This window comes from Helianthus annuus, chromosome 15 (genome assembly GCF_002127325.2).
Source record: "Helianthus annuus cultivar XRQ/B chromosome 15, HanXRQr2.0-SUNRISE, whole genome shotgun sequence".
NCBI classification, from domain to species: Eukaryota; Viridiplantae; Streptophyta; class Magnoliopsida; order Asterales; family Asteraceae; genus Helianthus; species Helianthus annuus.
The window spans coordinates 74,824,395-74,834,313 of NC_035447.2; positions in this window are offsets into that span (position 1 = coordinate 74,824,395).

Sequence of the window (9,919 nt, forward strand, 5' to 3'; positions counted from 1 at the left end):
AACCGAAAGTCGCAAAAGCTTGACTTTTGCTTTGACTTTCAGTTCTGACCCATTCAAGCTTATTTCTTCCATGTTTTAAGCTTCCATTAGGACCATATCACATTGTGGTATAACCCTCTGAAGTTATATTGCATGGTACCTAATCGTTTGTAAATTATGCTCTTGATCGTAATTATGCTCATAAATGCCTAAAACACCCTTTTTACATAAAACCAAGATTTTTAGCAATGTGAATGAACTAAAACCTTTGCTACTGATATTTAGACATGCCCCAAAGATTTGACATCAGTTTGAGGTCTAGAATGAGAGTTATGCTTAATAGCGTAATTAGGGGACTTTTTAGTAAATAAAAAGGCGTAATTAGCATAAGGCCTATCTAAACCTGATTTTTGACACCAAAATTTTTATCTACTGATGTTAACTAATATTTTGGGATTTTTAAAGATTTTTATTTATTTTTAGGCTGAGCTTAACATAGGATTATAGCCTAATGTCGGTAATTACCGGTTTTACCCTTTTCATGCATAAAATGAGTTTTACATAACTTTTTGAAGCCAAACCTTTTGCTACTGATCCTAAATGATAAATGTAATATTTTGAACATCTTAAACTGACCAAAATATCAGATTTCCTATTTTTACCATATTAGCCCTTTAAATTGCATATTAAGCGTTTTTAGCACATAGTATGGGTCAAAACTATATTTATCATTTAAAACCCATAACCTACTGATGTTTTAAGTTAATTTACATAATATTACAGTAAGTTAAAGTTTTAAACTCAGAAACCTATTTTTAGCCCTTAAAAGCCTATGTAAAATTACCAAAATGCCCCTACGGTGCATAATTGGTTATAAAAGGTATATTTTCCATATGTTAAGTATCATACTGATATAACTCAATAAAATACATGTTTTTACTAATCTAATCAGACCTGGAACTCAGCTTTATAAATAAACTCTTTTATAAGCATCAAAATTACCAAAATGCCCTTATGGGACTTATTTTGGTTTAAATTGCTTTTGGGCATAAATGTTGATATACTAATGATATATTAACATATTTTGAGCATAATAATGATTAAGACCTGTTTATAACTTGTCCGGTTACCCGTTACGCATTTACGCGTTCGAAACGGCTTACGTGACTAGTTGTAAAGTAGCCGAAACGGGCTTAACTTTGTCATTAAAACCTCATTTTCCAGAATGTGTTTAGTTTACCCATATTATACAAGTATCCAAGCTTGTCGGGTCTAAATCACATTCTATCCCGGTCTCCGTTTAATCTACCGGTTAGGTCCGTAAGGTTTCTTTCTAGCTAGTCGGTCTAAGTCTTTGACTTAAGTAAAGACCCGTTAGCATCCTAATAGATAAGTAAACCTTCTATACAGATGTATAGCTTCCGGTAAAAAGTGCCTTTCAGGAACTTTAGGGATTTACTGCTACATCAGGTAAATACTTTTAACTTATTTTCCCTACACGGGCTTGGGATACGGTATATTAATACCGCTTGGTCGGGTATAGGATTATTATGTCGGATTGTGATTTAATAAATCCGCATAACCCATTTTAATCTGTATTGTTTGATAACATAAACATTTGGGGGTTAACGACCGTGTCCTGGATATCCTTGGCTCATTTAAGTTATTAATGGCCACGACCTATGCACGGGGTGCAGGCATGCACCCGACAGATGCAAATGCTAAATATTAATTTACCCACAAGTTGGGGATAACTCCTTTGTGGGTTCTATAAGTGGTGAGTCAGTTAATCATGTCCGACTTACAAACCGGCCCCACATGTATGACAAGCATGTAAAACTGTATACAAGATTTTAATAAGATTGTCCCAAGTTATAAAGGATTTGTGCCTTGTGCATCTAAACCAATTTTCTTAAATGTTTTCAAAACGAGTCAGTTAAATTGTATTTACCAGTGTATACTGACGTATTTTCCTAAAGATTGATTTGACAGGTACTTATCGAAATAGGCTGGAGCTATAGGGTGTTGTAGAGGATATTGCAAATCCCATAGATACCCGGAGTCTGTAGTTTTTTTTTTCTTGTACTTTATGATCCGCCTGTGGATCTTATTACATTCCGGTCTGTATTATTCATGTACTCGAACATTGACAGACAGTATGGTTTGTAATAGTTTATTTACCAGCCTTCCGCTTTGCTTATTGTATGTGTTGACAATGATGATACCAACTACGTCACGATACTCCCCGCCGGGCCCACCGGTAACACGTGGAATATTGGGGTGTGACATTTTCCATCAAGGTTTGGATGTCACTCCTGTCTTGAAGGCAAATCTCGTGCTAAACACCGGTGAACAATGTTTTTAAAGTATCAAGTGTATATTATGTTAGCCTTAGGAAAGGCATGTAAGTTTAACAGAAACAAGTGCTGCTAGGAAGCAGATGCGGTAGAATATATAAGTCTTAAACAACAAATAATAGTCAAGATTCCTAGAACTATAGACTAGGGCAAGCATTCCTACTTATCCTAATTCCCTATAGTTATGGCTCTGATACCAATCTGTCACACCCCAACCGATGGCGGAAACCTCGGGGTGCGAGCGCTAAGCGTTCAGATTGCTCATGAGGATTCCATAACACTATTGTTTCAATAAAGATTAATTGATTTCATGCAAAAGTCTAACAATGTCATCACAAGCATCACATTACAAACCCAAATCATGAATTGTTCAAATTGTTCAAAATACTAATATTAACTAGGCGACGTTTCTAAATATCTCCTAGCTGAATTCCAAGCATTCCAAGCATCCTATCTGCCTGCAACATGTATTAAAATATCAATACAAAAGTATTGGCGAGTATATAAGTTTGATAACAGAATAATAGATTAAAACAACTCGTATCCATAATGTAAACAATAAAATAGTTTCAGCCGTGCTAGTGTCGCAGTCCACGCAATGATAGCCCAAGTATCCCGATGCTTTAGTGTTTACCCAATACTCAAGGTAAACTAGAATACTCCTAACAATACCCCCCGAGAATAATGGGAGAGTTGCATCTCCTATAGCGCTACTATTGTTAAGGCGGAACTACACACTCTGGATTAAACGTCACATAGCACAAAGAGTCAAGAATAAAGAATCACAAGTTTCACATAGGATAGAGTGTGAGTTTCAAAGATTTAAATTTAAGTTTCATAGAATACATGTTACACCCCAAAAGTTTAAAGTAAAAAGGGGACCGAGTATACTCACAGTGATTGCTTAACAGTGTAAGCTGCTATTGGATCAAAGGGAGCTCTTTTTAGACTTAGCCTGATTAGATTACAATAGGATAAGAGTCGAAAAGAGTATCGAGATAGAATAAAGTGTCAACCAGTCACTAGATCGGATGGCTGTCCGATCGGATGGCTATCCGATCGGATTACCGGTCGGTCGATTGGCCTTGATGTGTTGTGAATAGACAAATAGCTACCCAATCGGATGGCCATCCGATCGGGTTGCCACCTGTTGTGGAAAATAATAAGTGAATAGGGTGGCTGTCCGATCGGATGGTAATCCGATCGGATTTCCATTCAATCCGAATGGTTAGCACCCTGGGTCACCTTAATTGGTCGGTTACCCAATCGGACGGCTGTCCGATCGGGTTGTCATTCGATCAAGACTTCCAAATTTTGGAAGTTACCAAGTGTTTAAAGGACTTCAAAACAAGTGTCACCTGATAGGGTGGCTGTCCGATCGGGTTGCCGCTCGATCGGGCGACCCTTGTTCTTGGTTACCAATTTTGTGAAAATTCTAAGTTTCTAGTTTAACGGTGATGGTACGACACGTATTAAGACAATGGTAGTCCTATCAATTCACAACCGTTCTAATCTGTGGGAACCACCCCTAACTGGTTAGTCGCATGTCTCTGACGGGTTTATGTCGAAATTCATGCTTTGCTCGTCTTTTCCGATAAGGGCTTAGATCAACACCAACTCTAGACTATTCATCAGATCTACAGTTAGTGTAGACCCGGTTCCCTCCAAATAAAGTAAAAGTTTTGAGAAAAAGATGAAGATTCTCAAGTTTTATAGGAAAAAGTCTAGATTTAGCTTAGATTTAGGTTAGATTTAGTGTAAAAACGCATAATCATCTTAGATCTGAGCTAGATCTTGCTTAGAATGACATCACTTGTCAGTTTGTACAAACCTCCATGATGACATCACCCTCAAGAACTCGGATCCGAGAGATTTCGCGGTGAAGAGTGTGATTTCAAGTGAGATTTGTCACACCCCGAAATTATCAAAGCATTGGCGTGACTGGACTGGTATCTTCATTGCACAGCGGAAGCAAATAATCTAAGTCTTCTAGAAAATTAAACACCACTAAGTACTCGACTCTTCATGGTCCTCCTATTCCAACCGTGCCTTGTCTTAGAAATGCAACCTGAGAAAGAACATGCGAAAAAGTCAACATAAAGTTGAGCGAGTTCATAGTTTGTTTGTAAAAGATTTGAAATAAATCTTTTTGAATAACCGGTTTTTAAAGTATTGTTGAGAAAACGAATTTAAAAATCATTTTCTTGTCAAGTTATATGGAAACTTTGTATAAATCAAGTATTCTTGTATGTATCATGTTTTCTTGTATAAATCAAGTATTTCTGTATGTATCTTGTTGTTAATGGGTTGCAAGGCCATTAACATGTGACACGACATAGGAAGTCACCAAACCATAGGCATTTTCTAGTCGGCATATTCTGAGACACAAAAGCACTGCTTGGTACTCGTCCTCACCAAGAGTGTGGCTGCCCTACACCCGTTAGATCAAACCTTTTGTTCTGCGGTCTTAGTATGTACACGATTAATGGTGCTTATGTTACCCTATTCGTGACACGATTTCTCGTATCATTCCTCAATTCTTGTATCATTTCTCAATTCTTGTATCTCTTTGTACTTGTATTTTCCCGTAGTTTAGAAAACTAGAATTCGTGTGTATGCACATTTCGAAAAATTACGCTTGTTTGCAAAAACCGGTATAAAACATAAGCTTTTCGTAAACCATTTGTGTCTGTTAAAACTTGCTTGTAAAATGGTTTAGAATTATGTAATTCTTGTATGCTTTGCAAAAAGTGCATGTCTTTCCACCCCGAAAACATTTAGAAAACTGTAAAACCGTAAAAAGGTGAGGTTATGAACTCACCTGAATATTCCTGTGCAAAGCTAGCTATATACGACTTTGTGTTGGACCGGTTTTGTGACCCTAAATAGTCAAGTTGAGTAGTTCATCATCATTTACAAAGGCGGAATCAATGTAAACAACGTCAAACAGCTTGTTTCCTTTCAATTCTTTACTTTACTGATTAATTCTGAGCTTTTACACAGTCAAATGACACACGGACAGCACCTCGACTCAGAAACAACTCTCTAATTCCGCTCCAAATGAACCTACCTCTCACCTATTTATAGAGTGGGTGATTCTGCTTGAAACACACTCAAGCGGACCCTGATTCCGCTTCAACCAGTTCAAGCGGAACCCCTTCAGTACGTTTCGAGCGGAATTACAAGTATTGCTGATTTCGCTTGAAATGTCCAATGACACTTTCAAGCGGAATCACATACATTAACATGTAATTTCACACTTTTCTAGAATTCCGTGCACTGATCTATCCTATCTAGACATAAGACTCGATTAAGACGTAGTTAACAGACATTAGATGCACCAACAGACTCCCCTTGGATGTTGACGAAGTCTTCGGCGTCGAGTCTTCGGTCTTTGTCTCTTTCCAAATTGTCTTTCTTGAAAAAGCCCTCTTCAATCTTCTCTTCAATCTTCAATCTCCAAGCTCCCCTTTTAATGTTGATCCAGAATTCTGACTCCCCCTTTCACAGACTCCCCCTCTCGATAAGCTGGGTTCTAGGGTCGTAATCTGGCTCAAACTTTAACATTTCTCTGCCATGGGGATGCTGTAACCTGTTACTCAAACATACAACATTACAATCTTTATAAACTTCAACATTTCCAACTGTCCATCAGTTCTAGAAATCCACTTTAATATTCAGGTCTAAGTTAATGACCCTGATTACTTAATTAATCTACCAAGTCCAACTTAATGACCTTGGTTGATTCTTGACAAACAAACTGATTTTTGTTAAAGTATTTTCAAACATTTTCTGAAAATAACAAATTTCAAATTAATGAACTTGTTTTTGAGTTTTCAACAATCAGATTTTATCAAGATAAGCTCTCCTCATCCTCCAGTCCAGAAACTTCCTGCATCTACTTCAACTTTGAGAATCTAACGATCAACTCTCCACTTTGGTTTGTCAGAAAATAAAGCAGAAATGAAAAATCTTTTTGGATTTTATCAAAGTTTCTAAACTAGAAATGAAATACAGAAACTTAAATGCAAAATGTAATGAAATATTTACAAACATATTTTTGGTGAGCATGTTAGGGAATCATATCAGCTATCAGACAAGTCACTAGTACCGTTAAGCTTTAATTTCATACTCTACAATTCATGTAGATTGTCGATATGTTGATCCACTTAAATTCTCACACAATTTTCAATTTGTTCAGGATACGAATTAGGTGTTTTAGGAACTTAAACTCATTCATGTGTCCCACCTCTTGAATATACTCCCGTATCCAGATCCCAATATTCAGTCTTACAGGTGAGTATACCACAGATGATATATGTAAGGGGTTAGATGCGAAACCGTGAGAGCTCAGGTCAGAACTTCCGTTCAGCAGAGAGATGACGGTTCGACTTTAGGTGTGTCCCCTTTAGAGGATCTTTTGTTTCAACAGCACACGATTATCATTTTGCAATGTTTCATCGTTTTTTATGCTGAGGGCGGTGCTATGTTTCAAGCAATGCAGAAAGTATTATTCGGGGACTAGGTTAGAACTTCCATTCAGCAGAAGTCCCGGAATAATACCCCAGATATCACTGAGTATAAAGACCTAGTATTTCAGAAAGAGGTACCTTTCAAACGAGATTTCAGGGGTTACCTATATATCCAAGTAGTGTTCCCCACAAAATAAGCAAGTTTGAAATTTTATGTTTATATCCCGAACAAACCTACTAAATGTGTAAAATCCTATCGACACATCATCAGCGAGACTGTTTAACACTTTTCAAATCTTTACAAATCTTTAGCGTACCGTAATTGTCCAGCCAATGTACTATCATTTTCCCTTCTTATACAAGCTCTTTTTCAGTTTTCTATTGTTTTTGGATTTTGAAATTTTCTCATGTTTTTGTATTTTTGATTTTTTTACTGTTTTTGTATTTTCTAAAAAAATATATCTACTCCCCCTAAATACCAAAACAAGTAAAAGATCGACAAACCATTGCAGATTGTTTCTCATCACAAAATTCTTCCATCTTGTTGTTCTTGAATTCACTACCATTATCACTTCTGATTCTTTTTATGCGCTTTTGGTACAGATTTTCAATTTTCTTGAACAACGCCATCAGACTGTCATATGTTTCATCTTTCGACTTCAAGAATGATACCCACGAAAATCTGGAATAATCGTCAGTAACCACAAGACAATAGTAATCTCTTGTAATACTTTTGACATTCACAGGACCAAACAAATCCATGTGAAGTCTCTCCAGAGGTCTTGTAACTGAATTGACTTGCTTTTTAGGGTGTGACTTTTTCTTCTGCTTGCCTTTGATACAGCTAATGCACTCCCCTTCCAGATGAAAACCTTTCACATGAACACCCAAAACTAAATCGTTATGCACCAGGTGATTCATTTTTCGTAGGTGAATGTGGCCCATCTTTCTATGCCACAATCTTGATTCTTTCTCCGTTTCTCTGGACACAAAACAATGAGCCTGACCCGTGGTTGTAGTAGCTACGCTCATGTCCAACATTTACAGATCATTGACTCTTGGTGCCCTCATGATAATCCATTCTTCAGGAATAACAAATCCTGGTTTCAAGATCAAACATTCTTTGTCAGTGAAGTGAGTGGTATACATCCTGTCACAAATCTGCGAGATGCTCAGCAGATTATTCTCCAGCTCAGCAATGTAATTAACTCTTTCAAACGTCACAATCCCATTGGATAACGTTCCTTCACCAATAATTCTACCACCTTGATTTCCTGCGAAACCTACATAACCTCCATTGAAATTCCTAACATCATACAGCAACGCTGTCTTCCCTGTCATGTGCCGAGAAGCTCCACTATCCATAATCCATATTGAAACGGATCTCGGAAGCTCCTGCACACACCACAAACACTTAGTTAGATTTGGATGCTACCCAAGCCTGTTTTGACTCAGGTAACTCAACTTTAATGTGAGATTTTGTAGTGTAAAGTGGCGGAAAATTTTTATCATTCATTTTCAAACTTTCTTCAGACCCAACCTCAACCTTTTTATACAAGAAAAATTCATCTTTCTGAGGTTGACCAGATGGTTGGTCTTTCTTCTGAACAATTTTCTTCTTAGATTTTTGCTTTTCTTTCTCAAGTTTCACATAATAATCTAAAGGAACATTCATCTTTACCGGTGTGGTAGAAGATGATTGTTTTTCAGTCTCAGAAACCTTTGGTTTTGGAACACTTGATTCCTTCTTTTCAACATCTTTCGGCTTCCATGTTTGTTGAGCTGATGCAGCCCGTTTATAAAATTTGTTGTTTTTAGTTACCACATTCTTAACAGGTTCAGTTTTGACTTTGATGTTATCATTTTTCAAAACCTTTTTCTCAACAACCAATGGAGCTTTTCCTTTCGCATCATCTTTCTTCTTTTGAATCTTCACAACTTCAGTCTTAGGCTTCAAGTTGGTACACTTTCGTGCAATATGTCCAACTTGATTGCATTTAAAGCATGTTCGAGTGTCAACTACTCGACTTGTGCCTTCGGACTGAGGCTGTGAGGCCTTCTTCTCAAAGAACTCTTTGTTTGATTTCGAAAAAAATTTTGATTCTTCGTCAGAAAGTGAACTTGAACTGTTCACAAACACTTTCTTCTCAACGAACTTCTTGTTTTGAACATTTTTCTTTTGATAATTCTTACCACCCTGATAACCACCCGACCATTTGTTTCGATTATTGTTATAAAAATGCGGTGGAACAACTGGCTTCTTGTAGTAAGCTTTATCTTTTTCAAAATTCATTTGACTTTTTGTTTGATTTAAACTGTTCACTTCTGACAGATCAACTTCAATCAATTTGAACACATTTTTCAATTTAGCAACATTTACATTCTCTAGTGGAAACTCGGAATCCGAAAACAACTTATCCGAACCCAACATCTTGTACATGACAAGATTTGGTCCTTCATTTAAGTTGTTCTTGGACTTTGGTTTCTGAATGTACTTGTCCAAGAAACATTCATCTTCCTCAGTAGTGTCAAGTTCAGGTTTTAAAACATTCTCAACCACACTTTTCACCACTTCAGTTTGGACACTATCTTCATCGGAAGACGAAGTGAATGTGACATCAATCGTGTCCGGAAGTTTCACTTCGTTATCATCTTCAATATTAACCAACCCTGATTGTTTTTTCGAATAATTGTTTAAAACTGGTGGTGGAACTTGATGATAACCCACCCCGGTTCCATTTGCAAAGACATCTTCGCCTGATTTGTTTTTCCTGATGGGTTTGGGAACAATGTGTTGCAAAACAAAGCTTGCGGAGTTGTAACTTTTTAATTTCAACTGGATGCGTTCATTTTCAATTTAAGCTTCTTGAACTTGAAGTTTCAATTTAGCAATTTCATCCAGTTGCTGGTTGATTAATTCTTCTTTTACCCGAAGCACTCCCGACAAATGTATATTTTCCTTGTTTGTCTTACCATTTCTGTCATCAGCATCTTTTCCTTGTTTGTCTTACCATTTCTGTCATCAGCATCTTTAACCGTGTGTTTCAGCTTCTCAAATTTTTCAAAAATCTGTCGATTTTCAAGAACTAACTTCTCATTTTCTTTCCTAAC